Source organism: Saccopteryx leptura, chromosome 9 (assembly GCF_036850995.1).
Source record: "Saccopteryx leptura isolate mSacLep1 chromosome 9, mSacLep1_pri_phased_curated, whole genome shotgun sequence".
Taxonomy (NCBI): Eukaryota; Metazoa; Chordata; class Mammalia; order Chiroptera; family Emballonuridae; genus Saccopteryx; species Saccopteryx leptura.
Genome location: NC_089511.1, coordinates 41416747 through 41429242, shown reverse-complemented (window position 1 = coordinate 41429242; position 12496 = coordinate 41416747). Strand labels below are relative to the sequence as shown.

The window sequence follows — 12496 nt, the reverse complement described above, 5'->3', positions numbered from 1 at the left end:
GCCTAGAGAAAGGCTTGACCCTCACATCCTCCCTCACCAAGTGGCCGGTGGAGGTGCAAGCAACTTTGCCTACTACAGCTCCCTCCTCCCTCTGAGAGGCGCGGTTGCCGGTTGCTGTTAAGACTGTGGTCCAGCCTGACCTGCGGTGGTGCAGTGGGTAAAGCGTCAACCTGGAATGCTGGTTCAAAACCCCGGGCTTCCCTGGTCAAGGCACATGTGGGAGTTGATGTTTTCTGCTCCTCCCCCTTCTGTCTGTCTGTCTGTCTCTGCCCCCTCTCTCTAAAATGAATAAATAAAAAATCTAAAAAAAAAAAAAGACTATGGCCCATGCCCTTGTACACAGTAGCTCTTAGTGAGGGCCCCCTTCCCTCGACTGCAGGTGTACAGTCTGCTATCACCAACCCAGAAACCTTTTTTTTTTTTTTTTTTAGATTTTATTTATTCATTTTTATGAGAGAGAGAGAGAGAGATAGAGAGAGATAGAGAGAGAACAGGGGGAGGAGCAGGAAGCATCAACTCCCATATGTGCCTTGGACAGGCAAGCCCAGGGTTTTGAACCGGCAACCTCAGCATTCCAGGTCGACGCTTTATCCACTGTGCCACCACAGGTCAGGCCCAGAAACCTTTTGATACCAGCCATCATTATCTCACAGGACGAGGTGGTGGCTTGCATTCTCCCTGAGGGACGGGACTTGCCTATGATGGTTTCACTTTCTGCTCTGTCATGTCATCCAGGTTGACTGCTGGCAACAGTCTCATGTCACGGGCCCACACTTTTGTGCAGGTGCAAGTCCCACTGTTGGGTTTGCACCAAGCTGCCTGCAGAGACGGCAGGAGGGCTTCCTGGTGTACCGCCTCTGCCTCCCTCCAAAACTGGACTGAGTTGCACGCCTGGAACACCAACTGCACAAGTCTGGAGTAGGACGTGTGTCAATGGACTATTGAGACACTTCTCCAGAACTCTCACCACAATGAACCACCTTTGCTGGGGAAAGCTGCGTATAATGATTGGGGGTGGGTGGCAGGCATTCATGTGGAGCTTTTGCAGAGCCCCTTTTTGTATACAGCAGCACAGTAACAGTGTGCCCAACCATTTTGTGGGCTGGCTGCCCACAGACTTGTATGCCAACCTGATGGTGTCTCCCACCACAGATCACTGGTGGGGTCAGAGAAAGCTTGTGGGTACGAAGCCTACAGATTTTCTGCCAGATGGGTTGTGGGTCTGTGGCAAGTATGGCTGGCCCTACCTGCTGCCTCACTGGACTGGCTGCTGTACTTGGGATCGCCTGTTTATCTATGGCACGGTGGTACACATTGCCACAGAAACCCCAGAATTGGAACACTGTGTATCACTGCTGGCATAGGGAGAAGACAGCTGCCTGGCAGTTTTACCCTCTGGCTCCTTTTGTAAGGGCAGGGGTAGCACTATTGATGTAAAATCGCAGGTTGAGGCATTGGCCCAACACATAGTCCAAGCCTTGAATGTCACTCTCCTCTCCCCGAGTCTCCTCCTTGATGAGACTACCCAGATGCGGAAGGTAGTCTTGCAGAGAATCGCATGGCCTTAGATTTGCTTATTGCAGCACAGGGCAGTACTTGTGCCCTGGTACATGTGGATTGTTGTGTGTATATCCCTGATAATAGCATATCTGAGAGGCTTTGCAAGAGATAGATGCTGAAGTGTCAGCCATCTGGACCCTGTCAGAAGACCCTCTCTCCCACTGGTGCATGAGCCTGGGAACACCCTAGAGATAGGCCTTGCTTATTTTAGCAGGCATAGCAGGGGGACTAGTAGTAGCCTGTTGTCCCATCGACTGCTTTTGTAACCTCTGGGCTCAAGGGAGTGCCATGAAGGAGGTCAGGTGCTCCGAATTCTGGGAGGTGGGGGGGTGGAGTGTGAGAGCCCAGGTATGAGCTAGAGCTCAGAACGCCTGCGCAGTAGCTATGCCAAAGGACATGACCCGGAAGTGAGAGTGCATGCACAGTGCTCCCACAGTTATAACTTGCTGCCTTATCTGTAGTTGATTTCAGCAGAAGAGGGGGGTTGCGCATGTGTGAATTCTTCTGCATGGTATAAAACTGGCCTTGGGAAATAAAGTGCATAGCAGCTTCTGTAACTTTCTCTCCCCCATGTCGACTCCTCATGCATTCTTTTCCCTTGGCACCGCCTTACCTCCCAAGGGACACCTTGACACCGATGGGTACATATATAGGGTGAGGCAAAAGTAGGTTTATAGTTGTGAAAAGCAGGTTATGATTCCAATAGCTTTATTAACTGTTTTCTGTACCCACAACTGTAAACCTACTTTTACCCACCCCTGTACAATGGAATACAACTCAGCTGTAAGAAAAAATGAATGCTGCCTTTTGCAACAACGTGGATGGATCTTGAGAATATTATGCTAAGCAAAATAAGTCAGACAGAAAACAGAACCACTGATTTCACTAATATGTGGGATATAAAAAGGAAAGCAACAAATGAATAAACAAGAAAAAGAAACACAAAAACTCAGACACAGACAATAGTATTGTGGTTACCTGAGGGAAGGGAGGATGGAGGGGCCGTGAAGGGTAAAGGGGATCAAATATGATGACAGAAGATGATTTGACTTTGAAAAATGGTGGGCATACAATGCAATATAAAGATCATGTATCATGGCCCTGGCTGGTGGCTCAGTGTATAGAGTGATGGCAGTGCATATGGACATCCCAGGTTTGATTTGCAGTCAGAGCACACAGGAGAAGCAACCATCTGCTTCTTCCCCAGTCCCTCTCCCCTTTCTCTCCCTCTTCCCCTCCCATAGCCAGTGGCTTGAATGGTTTGAGCATGGCTCCAGGGGCTGAGGATAGCTCCGTTGGTCCCAGCAGGTCAGCCTCAGGTGCTAAAAATAGTTTGGTACTGGAGCATCGGCCCCAGATAGGGTTGCAGGGTGGATCCTGGTCAGTGCATGTGGCAATCTGCTTCACTCTCTCCCCTCCTCTCATCTAAAAAAAAAAAAAAAAATCATGTATCATAGAAATGTACACTTGAAACCTATATATTCTTATTAACCAATGGCAACCCAATAGATATTCAGTTAGGGACACATGACACAACAACTAACAGTATTTAATATTAAAATATTCTCAAATATCTTTTAATTAAGTGGGAAGTTACAGTATCACTTAAATGAAAATATGAAAGATATATGTATATGTATATACAGAAATGTGTATATGTACCTACATATTTATACTGTATTTGAGTATACATGTAAAACCAAAATACTCAGCACACAAGATAACCTGAATCATTTGCCATATTAATAAGAGAAATGTAGGGAATGCAAAAGAAATACTTCCAAAGAGAAATAGTAGGTTCCAGTTCACTTATGGGTCTTTGTGAGGCATTTGCCAAGAAAGAAAGAAAATCATGTCCTGAAAAAATCAAGTATTTTGGAAACAAAGAGAAAATACCAAGGCACCTTAAACACGACTTACTTCCTCCTCTATAAACCTAACTGAAGATGGAGATGGGGAGCGAGACAACAGACCTTTCTAGGAGCTGGGATCCTCTCCTTCCCTTCAGAGGAGACTAGGGCTTCCAACTCAACCTCAGTGTCATAGTCTTTACTGTCCAGTGTGACATTCGAATAAAAACTATAAAATACATTAATAGGCTTGGGAAAATAACTTAAAAAGAACTGGTCCAGTAAGCACAGCACATTCCCGGAATAGATGAGACCAGACACCCAGGATGAATAAGACAGATGAGTCCTAGAGATAGGGAAGTCGATAGACTCCCAGGATGACTAGGAGCTGATGAGTCCTTGAGATACGGAAGTCGTAAAAACTCCTAAGATAGTTAATGTGACCACAGCCTAAGGGATAGATAGGGACATTTCCAGCTGGGGGCTTTCAACTGTATGACTGGTTACTAAGGCACATGACTAAAATTTGATTTGGAGGAGCCAATTGCTAAATGCCAAATTTGCTTCTGTATGAACTGCTTGCTTGCTACGCTATAAAAACCCCTAGATTGTAGGCGCTAGGGGTGGCCCTTGTGACTACCACTTGAGGGTCCACCCCTGCGCAGGTTTATTTTTTTGTTTTGTTCTCTTTTTCTCTTGGCCATAAAAATTTGTCTGAAACTCTCCAAACGTCTCCAGTGTCTGTTTTACCCGGCGAGTGTAACATTTTATGGGGGCTCGTCCGGGATTGCCCATTACGGGAATCTTGACTGGGGACAGGCGGAACAGCTGTTTGTGTTTGAGCTGGTGAGTATTTTGTTGTAGAATTTCTTGTTTTTGCAATCTGGCTCCGGAGCACTTACAGTCTGTGGTGGCAGACAGGACGCTGTCAGTGACCCGCCCAGACACTCGGGCCAAAGGGCAGGACGCTGCCGGCCGAGGTTTCTGTTTCTGTCTGAAATCGATCGATCGTTTCGAAGTAGTGAGCTCACTCGCGCCGCGCCGCGCTGCTGTCTGGTTGTTTGTTTAGCCTGAATGACTGTGTGGGAAATTTTGTGTATTGCATTGTTGTGTTTGGTGTTAATTTGTTTGCCAGTACAGTGTGATCAACGCTCATCCATCTAGATCACCCTGCTTATAGGGTGGGGAATCCTGTGTGTTGTCTTTGTAGGACTAGAAGCATACCTGGCTGAGAAGAACAAGCACCGCGAGATGGGACAGCAAGAATCTACTCTTAAATCCCCTCTTGATTGCATTTTAAGTAACTTCTCTGATTTTCAGAAGAGAGCTCAGGGTTATGGGGGACCTCCACCCGATCGAGAAACTCTCCGGACCTTAAGCCAAGTAGAGTGGCCATCTCTTAAGGTTGGATGGCCATCTGAAGGAACCTTTGATCTACCCATAGTTTTTGCAGTAAGAGCCATTATATATCAGGTGCCTCACCCAGACCAATATGTGTATATAGATGTTTGGATAGATATAGCTACAGACAAACCTGGGTACATTAAGAGGTGCATAAAAGCAAATCAAAAGATTAAGAGAGCTATTTGTGTGAGCGCTGCGGACATTAAGCCTCGCCCTCCCTCCGCTCCACCTGCACCTGAAAAAGAGCCTCCCAAATCGTATCCGGTCCTTTCTGATGTTACTGAGGATATAGCAGACCCTGTAAATTATCCTCCCCCTTATCAGAAGCCTAGGGAGCCAGATTCAACTGTGCCCGAGAATGTCCAGAGTCCTCCCCACACCCGGGGGGGAACCCCTTATGCTCAACCTTCCTTTGCCGGAGGTGCCCCAATGTTACCTCTTAGGGAGGTGTTGCCCCCACTAGATGAAGGATCACATGCACCATCCCGAATGATTTATATTCCTTTTTCTACTAGTGACATTTATAATTGGAAACATCAGACCCCGTCATTTTCAGAGAAACCTCAGGGGTTAATTTCTTTGCTTGAGACTGTTTTCAGGACCCATCAACCAACTTGGGATGATTGCCAGCAGCTTTTGCACTCTTTGTTCACAACGGAAGAAAGAACCCGCATCAGCCAAGAAGCTGAAAGAGTATTTAGGGAAGAGGGGGGCACTGAAAGGGAACTAGAGAGGACGCTCCCCAGGAGCCCCCCCAGTTGGGATCCAAACAATGACAGGGATAGGGAATCGCTTACCCAATATCGCCAGGCTCTATTAAGGGGAATAAGGGCAGCTGCTAAGAAACCAACCAACTTTAGTAAGGTAGGTGAGGTAACTCAGGGGAAGGATGAGTCCCCTGCTGCATATTTAGAGCGGCTAATGGAGGCCTACCGGGTTTATACCCCTATTGATCCTGAGGCAGAGGAAAATCGCAAGCTAATAAACATAACCTTTGTCACTCAGGCAGCCCCAGACATTAGAAAGAAGCTCCAGAAAATAGAAGGATTTGAGGGAAAGAATAGGAGTGAATTATTAGAAATAGCACAGAGAGTCTTTGTCAATCGTGATGACCCTGAGTTAGGGAGAACAGCTGTAAAACTACTCTTGGCACAGCAATCAAAAGGACAAAAAGGGAAACAGCAGCCCTTTAAGGGAAAGAAGGGAACTTTCCCGCAGAAGCAACTAGATAGAGACCAGTGTGCTTATTGCAAAGAGAAAGGTCACTGGAAGAAGGATTGCCCTAAGCTACAGGCCGTAAATCAGGAACAAGGCTCACAAGTTTTGCTCCAATTAGATTGACGGGGCCAAGGCTCCATTTCTGTTGGCCCCCAGGAGCCTATGGTCACACTGTCAATTGAGGGGAAACCAACTACCTTCCTAGTTGACACGGGGGCCACTTATTCCGTCCTAAAGAGACCACTTGGGACATTACAAAAGGAATCCACAAAGGTAATAGGGGTCACTGGCAAAGCTGTCTCATATCCTCGAGCCACTGCACGGATTACAGACCTGGCGCGAGGGACTATTACTCATTCATTCCTGATTATTCCAGACTGCCCTTACCCGCTGTTGGGACGAGATTTGTTGCAAAAATTTCAAGCAACAATAACCTTCAACCAGGAGAAGAATGCAGAAGGCAAGGTATTAGTGACTGTGCCAATATCAGAAGAATACCTGATTGCCTCCCTCCCGGAAGGTAAGAGCGGGTTTACGGGCATCCCCGAGGAAGTAAAGCAGCAGGTTCCTGGAGTTTGGGCAGAAAACAATCCTCCGGGATTGGCAATACATCAGCCGCCTGTAGTAGTGCTGTTGCGGAGCGATGCCAGCCCAGTACGCATCAGACAGTATCCTGTGCCTGCTCGGGCTAAACAGGGTATAGCACAGCACTTGAGGCGCTTATTAGAAGCTGGGATTCTCCGGGAATGCCAATCTGCCTGGAACACTCCTCTGCTGCCAGTACAAAAGCCTGGAACTCAGGACTATCGCCCAGTGCAGGACCTGCGTGAAGTGAATGCTCGGGTAGAGACCATACATCCTACTGTGCCAAACCCCTATACCCTATTAAGTTCATTGCCACCGACTCATGTTTTCTATTCAGTATTGGATTTGAAAGATGCCTTCTTTTGCATTCCATTAGCAAAGCAAAGTCAGGAAATGTTTGCCTTTGAGTGGAATGATCCTGAGAATGGACTTTCAGGCCAATACACTTGGACCAGGCTCCCTCAGGGTTTTAAGAATTCCCCAACCATATTTAATGAGGCTTTGTGCAAAGACTTACAGGAGTTTCGAGCCGGCCACTCTTCAATTGTACTGCTGCAGTATGTGGACGATCTCCTTATCGCAGCCCCAAACCAGGAGAGTTGCCAAGAAGCTACGTTAGAACTACTCCAAGAATTGCAACGGATGGGCTATCGAGTATCTGCTAAGAAGGCCCAAATTGTCACCCAAACCGTGAGTTACTTGGGGTATGACTTGAGGGGAGGACAACGTAGTTTGTCTAGCCAAAGAATTCAGACTATATTACAGATTCCTGAGCCTGTAAGTAAGAGGCAAGTACGAGAATTTTTAGGTGCTGTGGGATATTGCAGACTTTGGATACTGGGATTTGCAGAGCTGGCCAAACCTTTGCATGAGTTAACACGGGGAAAAGAGGAACAATTTGTATGGACAGAGGAGGCACGAGAGTCTTTTCAAAAACTTAAGGAGGCCCTAGTTGCAGCCCCGGCATTAACCCTGCCAGACTTGTCTAAGTCTTTTCAACTATTTGTGACTGAGAAGAAGGGCATTGCTCTAGGGGTCCTCTGTCAAGAACTGGGACCTTGGAAAAGACCAGTAGCCTATCTGTCCAGAAGACTAGATCCTGTGTCATCAGGATGGCCCAATTGTTTGAGAGCACTTGCTGCTACCTCCATCCTTGTTAAGGAGGCCAGTAAACTGACTCTGGGTCAAGACATTCAGGTCATTGGAGAGCACTATTTAGAACAAGTGCTGCGGGCTCCCCCGGATAGGTGGATCTCGAATGCCCGACTAACACAGTATCAGGCACAGTTGCTGAACCCCCCCGCAATACAATTTTTGAAAACAACGGCCTTGAATCCTGCTACATTGCTCCCGTTGCCAGACTCATCGGTGATCCATGACTGTAGACAAGTATTAGATACCATTACAGGAGCCAGACCAGATCTACGGGATCAGGCCTATGAGAAGGCAGATTTAACCCTGTTCACAGATGGAAGTAGCTATGTTCGGGATGGGCAAAGGTATGCTGGAACTGCGGTGACCACTCAAGATACTGTGTTATGGAAAAAGGCACTGCCTAAAGGCACATCTGCACAACGGGCTGAGCTTATCGGACTCACACAGGCCCTTAGAATTGCTGAAGGGAAAAGTGCCAACATCTATACAGACAGTAGATATGCCTTTGCCACTGCCCATGTACATGGCGCCATCTACCGGGAGCGTGGGTTGTTGACAACTGCAGGAAAAGAAATTAAAAATAAGGATGAAATTTTAGCTCTATTAGAAGCCATTTGGTTGCCTAAAAAGGTGGCAATAATACATTGCAAAGGACATCAAAAGGGGGATTCCCCTATAGTAAAAGGAAACCACTTTGCTGATCGAGCGGCACGGAATGCAGCAGAAGAGGAGGAACACACTAACCAACTGCTACTCATCCCACCCCCTACTTTACAAATAGAACCGAGGTATGAGCCAAAAGAAGAAGAGAAAGGTAAGCAACTAGGGGGTAAGAAAAGTAAACAGGGATGGATAGAATTACCAGACAGCAGAATATACCTACCACAAGGAGTGTTAAGACAAATAATTCAAGAAATACATAGCAGCTCCCACTTAGGACAACAAAAACTAGAACATCTAGTAAGAAAATATTATGAGGGAGCGGAAATCAGAGATATCATACACTCTGTTGTGTCTAGGTGTCAGGCCTGCGCCAAAGTAAATGCTGTCAATAAGAAATTACCTCCTCTCATCAGGCACCGAGGAAAAGCTCCTGGAGAACTGTGGGAAGTAGACTTTACCGAAATGACTCCAGGGAAATTAGGCTACAAATATTTGCTTGTTCTAATAGACACCTTTACTGGATGGACTGAGGCTTTTCCTACAAAAGGAGAAACTGCTTCAACAGTTTGTAAAATACTTTTAAGAGAAATCATTCCACGATATGGCATTCCCATTGCTGTAGGGTCAGATAATGGACCTGCTTTTGTGTCCAAAATATCACAGGAATTGGCAAAAAGATTAGGGATCAATTGGAAATTACACTGCATTTATCGGCCTCAAAGTTCAGGGCAAGTCGAGAGGATGAATAGGACCCTTAAAGAGACTATAATTAAGTTAAGAGAGGAGACTGGCGAAAATTGGGTAGAGCTACTCCCTTTTGCATTATATAGGGTTCGAAATACACCTTATACAGGAAAATGGACTCCTTATGAGTTAATGTATGGGCAACCAACTCCTTTGGTTCCACAAATAACAAGGGAAGAAATTGAGGGTTCTAATCAAAGTTTTCTAAAGTCCTTACAGGCATTACAACTGATACGTGCAGAAGTACGGGCGCTTAGAGACCAGCAGAAGGACCAACTCAAAGGACTTCCACTGCCAACTCCACCGGAGCCAGGACAATGGGTATGGATTCTTAACCACCGTCGCGGGAACCTTGACGCTCGGTGGCAAGGACCGTTCCAGGTACTGTTCAGCACGCCCACGGCTGTGAGGATAGCTGAAAAACCTTACTGGATTCATCTATCGCATGTAAAGTTAGCTCAAGAACCGAGCTTGAAGGAAGCAAAATGGAGAGTCGAAGCAGATCCCCACAATCCCTTAAAAGTGCGGTTCTTACCCGAATCGTAGCAATAGTTTTCTTTTGTATGTTGTTCAGTATTAAACCAGTACCAGCTTTCCAAGAAACCCTGAATCATCCAGAGAATTTATGGGTGGCTTTAGCACGCACCCTAAATGTCTCATCGTTTTGCCTTGAACAGGATAGTCATACTCATTTCATGCTAGGAAAATGTCTACGCCCGGTATGTAAACCGGCAGCTGATATAAGGAATTTAACTTTCTTCTCCAGTATCCCCAATAAGACTGTAACTTATCTAGATTTAGCAAACTGGGGAAAAGCTTCTTATCAGTTGCCAAGCCATGCCTTACAGATTCATACTCCCCATAGCATTATTGTACCCAATGATACTTGTGTTCTTTTTGTTAATTGTAGTAAAAATTGTAAGACAATCCCTGGTTTTTTACCCTGTAATAATACTATCAAATACCCTTCCATTTATGGCTATGTTACCTTGCCTACTGGATGGTTTTTTACCTGTAATTCTATGACGTATAATTATATTCCCCCTAATCTTACTGACACCACTTGTTGTTTATCTAGGATTGCTACTTTCTTACCTAACAAGAATGATTTGTTACTTCTAGAGCACAATACTACTCTTCGCAGCAGGCGTGCTGCCTCCCTCCCTGTAGGACCTAAATGTCATGATGAAGTACGATTATTGTCAGAAGCTGAAGGATATGCCATAATTTTAAGTGTTGTAGGGAATCTGGTATGGGGTGCTTACAATCATAGACAAATCCAGCATTTAGCTTGTAACTTAGCTAAAAGCATCAACGAAACGTCTCAAGCATTGACTCTTTTAAATAATGAACAGCAGCAATTACGTCAAGCTATTTTAGATAATCGGGCAGCTATTGATTATCTATTATTATTTCACCACCAGGGTTGTGAAAAAGTGAAAGGGATGTGTTGTTTTAATTTAACTGATAACAGCAATGAAATCCAGGATAAAATAGATAAGATAAAACAATTAGCAGAGCATATTCAGCAAAATAATGACAATTTAGATTGGTTCACCTCTATATTCAAACTGTCACCTTGGCTAACTACATTGATAACTACACTAGCAGGACCATTGTTAATACTGTTGTTGGCCCTCATTATTGGACCCGTAATCCTTAACAAGTTATTTGCTTTTATCAAAGAAAGAATAGAAACAGTTAAAATAATGGTTTTATCTCAGCCGTACCAACGTCTTAGTGCAGCCGAAGAATCTTCGTTATAGTTAAGGATTTAACTAGGACAAAGAAGAGGAGGAAATGTGACATTCGAATAAAAACTATAAAATACATTAATAGGCTTGGGAAAATAACTTAAAAAGAACTGGTCCAGTAAGCACAGCACATTCCCGGAATAGATGAGACCAGACACCCAGGATGAATAAGACAGATGAGTCCTAGAGATAGGGAAGTCGATAGACTCCCAGGATGACTAGGAGCTGATGAGTCCTTGAGATACGGAAGTCGTAAAAACTCCTAAGATAGTTAATGTGACCACAGCCTAAGGGATAGATAGGGACATTTCCAGCTGGGGGCTTTCAACTGTATGACTGGTTACTAAGGCACATGACTAAAATTTGATTTGGAGGAGCCAATTGCTAAATGCCAAATTTGCTTCTGTATGAACTGCTTGCTTGCTACGCTATAAAAACCCCTAGATTGTAGGCGCTAGGGGTGGCCCTTGTGACTACCACTTGAGGGTCCACCCCTGCGCAGGTTTATTTTTTTGTTTTGTTCTCTTTTTCTCTTGGCCATAAAAATTTGTCTGAAACTCTCCAAACGTCTCCAGTGTCTGTTTTACCCGGCGAGTGTAACATCCAGGGGCACAGCCATAATGTACTACCACATATGACTAGGTGACACAGTCAGCAACCCAAATAATCTCCCAAATCCACACACACACTGCTACACAGCCACAAGTCCATTCTTAGATACGAAGTTAACACATTCCGTAACAAACTCTCTCCCCTCCTCACAGAGTGCTGCTGAGTTCAATGCCTCTGGGCCTCAGTCACAGAACAGCCACAAAGCTCTCTATACCTGCACACAACGAGGAATACACGGTCACAGAGTCACAATCATACACCCACCACAGGGACACAGTCACGGGTAACCCCCACCTGCACACAGCGTTACACACCGTAAAACATGAACAATCATACAACAGGGCCCCACCAAAGCTCCTCATCTCCCGCACACACAGTATCACACACAAAATCACAAACACATCATTAGGACACACATTCACAATTTCACAATCACCCCTTCTCAGCCCGTTCCGCCTAAACAGACTTACTACTCAATCACCGTCCTCGCCTCGGTACTTTTTACCTTCGGTCTCCCTTGAATCGCGCCAGGGACGGTGTAGAACCACTGAGAGTCCGGTCCCTGGGTCCAGTACAGCTCTGCTCAGATTCCACTCCCGACGGGGAGGAGCGTCAGGCGGGGCACCCTCTGGGAACTGTAGTTCAGCGAAGCCCTGGCGATAAACTAGGTGGCGCGGGGACTGAGCTCGGCCTACAAAGCGCAGAATCGCGCGCTGGAGCTTTTCGGCGCTTCTGGCGTAGCCTGGCGCTGTGGCTCCTGCGTGCAGTCAGCCCGTCGTGCTTAGTTGAACTTATAAAATTGAGGGCACACCACTGCCTTTCCCAGAGGTAGTGTAACACAGAGTGTCAACTGGAGTTCTAAGACTCGAGCCACTGAAACTTCTGGGAAATGTAGTTCACAGTCGGAAAAGTGTCAGACGGACCCATACCAGCAGATTCCATCCGGGACTG

General features: G+C 45.9%; 1 protein-coding gene across 2 annotated transcripts in view; it reads right to left on the bottom strand.

Moving 5' to 3' along the window:
* The window catches only part of LOC136380484 (zinc finger protein 382-like), a 41995-nt gene extending 29513 nt beyond the window's left edge, over positions 1-12482 (bottom strand). For both annotated transcript variants that reach the window (XM_066348288.1, XM_066348293.1), the window contains exon 1: positions 12051-12482. The gene's annotated coding sequence lies outside the window, so the exon portion shown is untranslated. The remainder of the gene's footprint in view (positions 1-12050) is intronic.
* Positions 12483-12496: the final 14 nt, after the last annotated feature.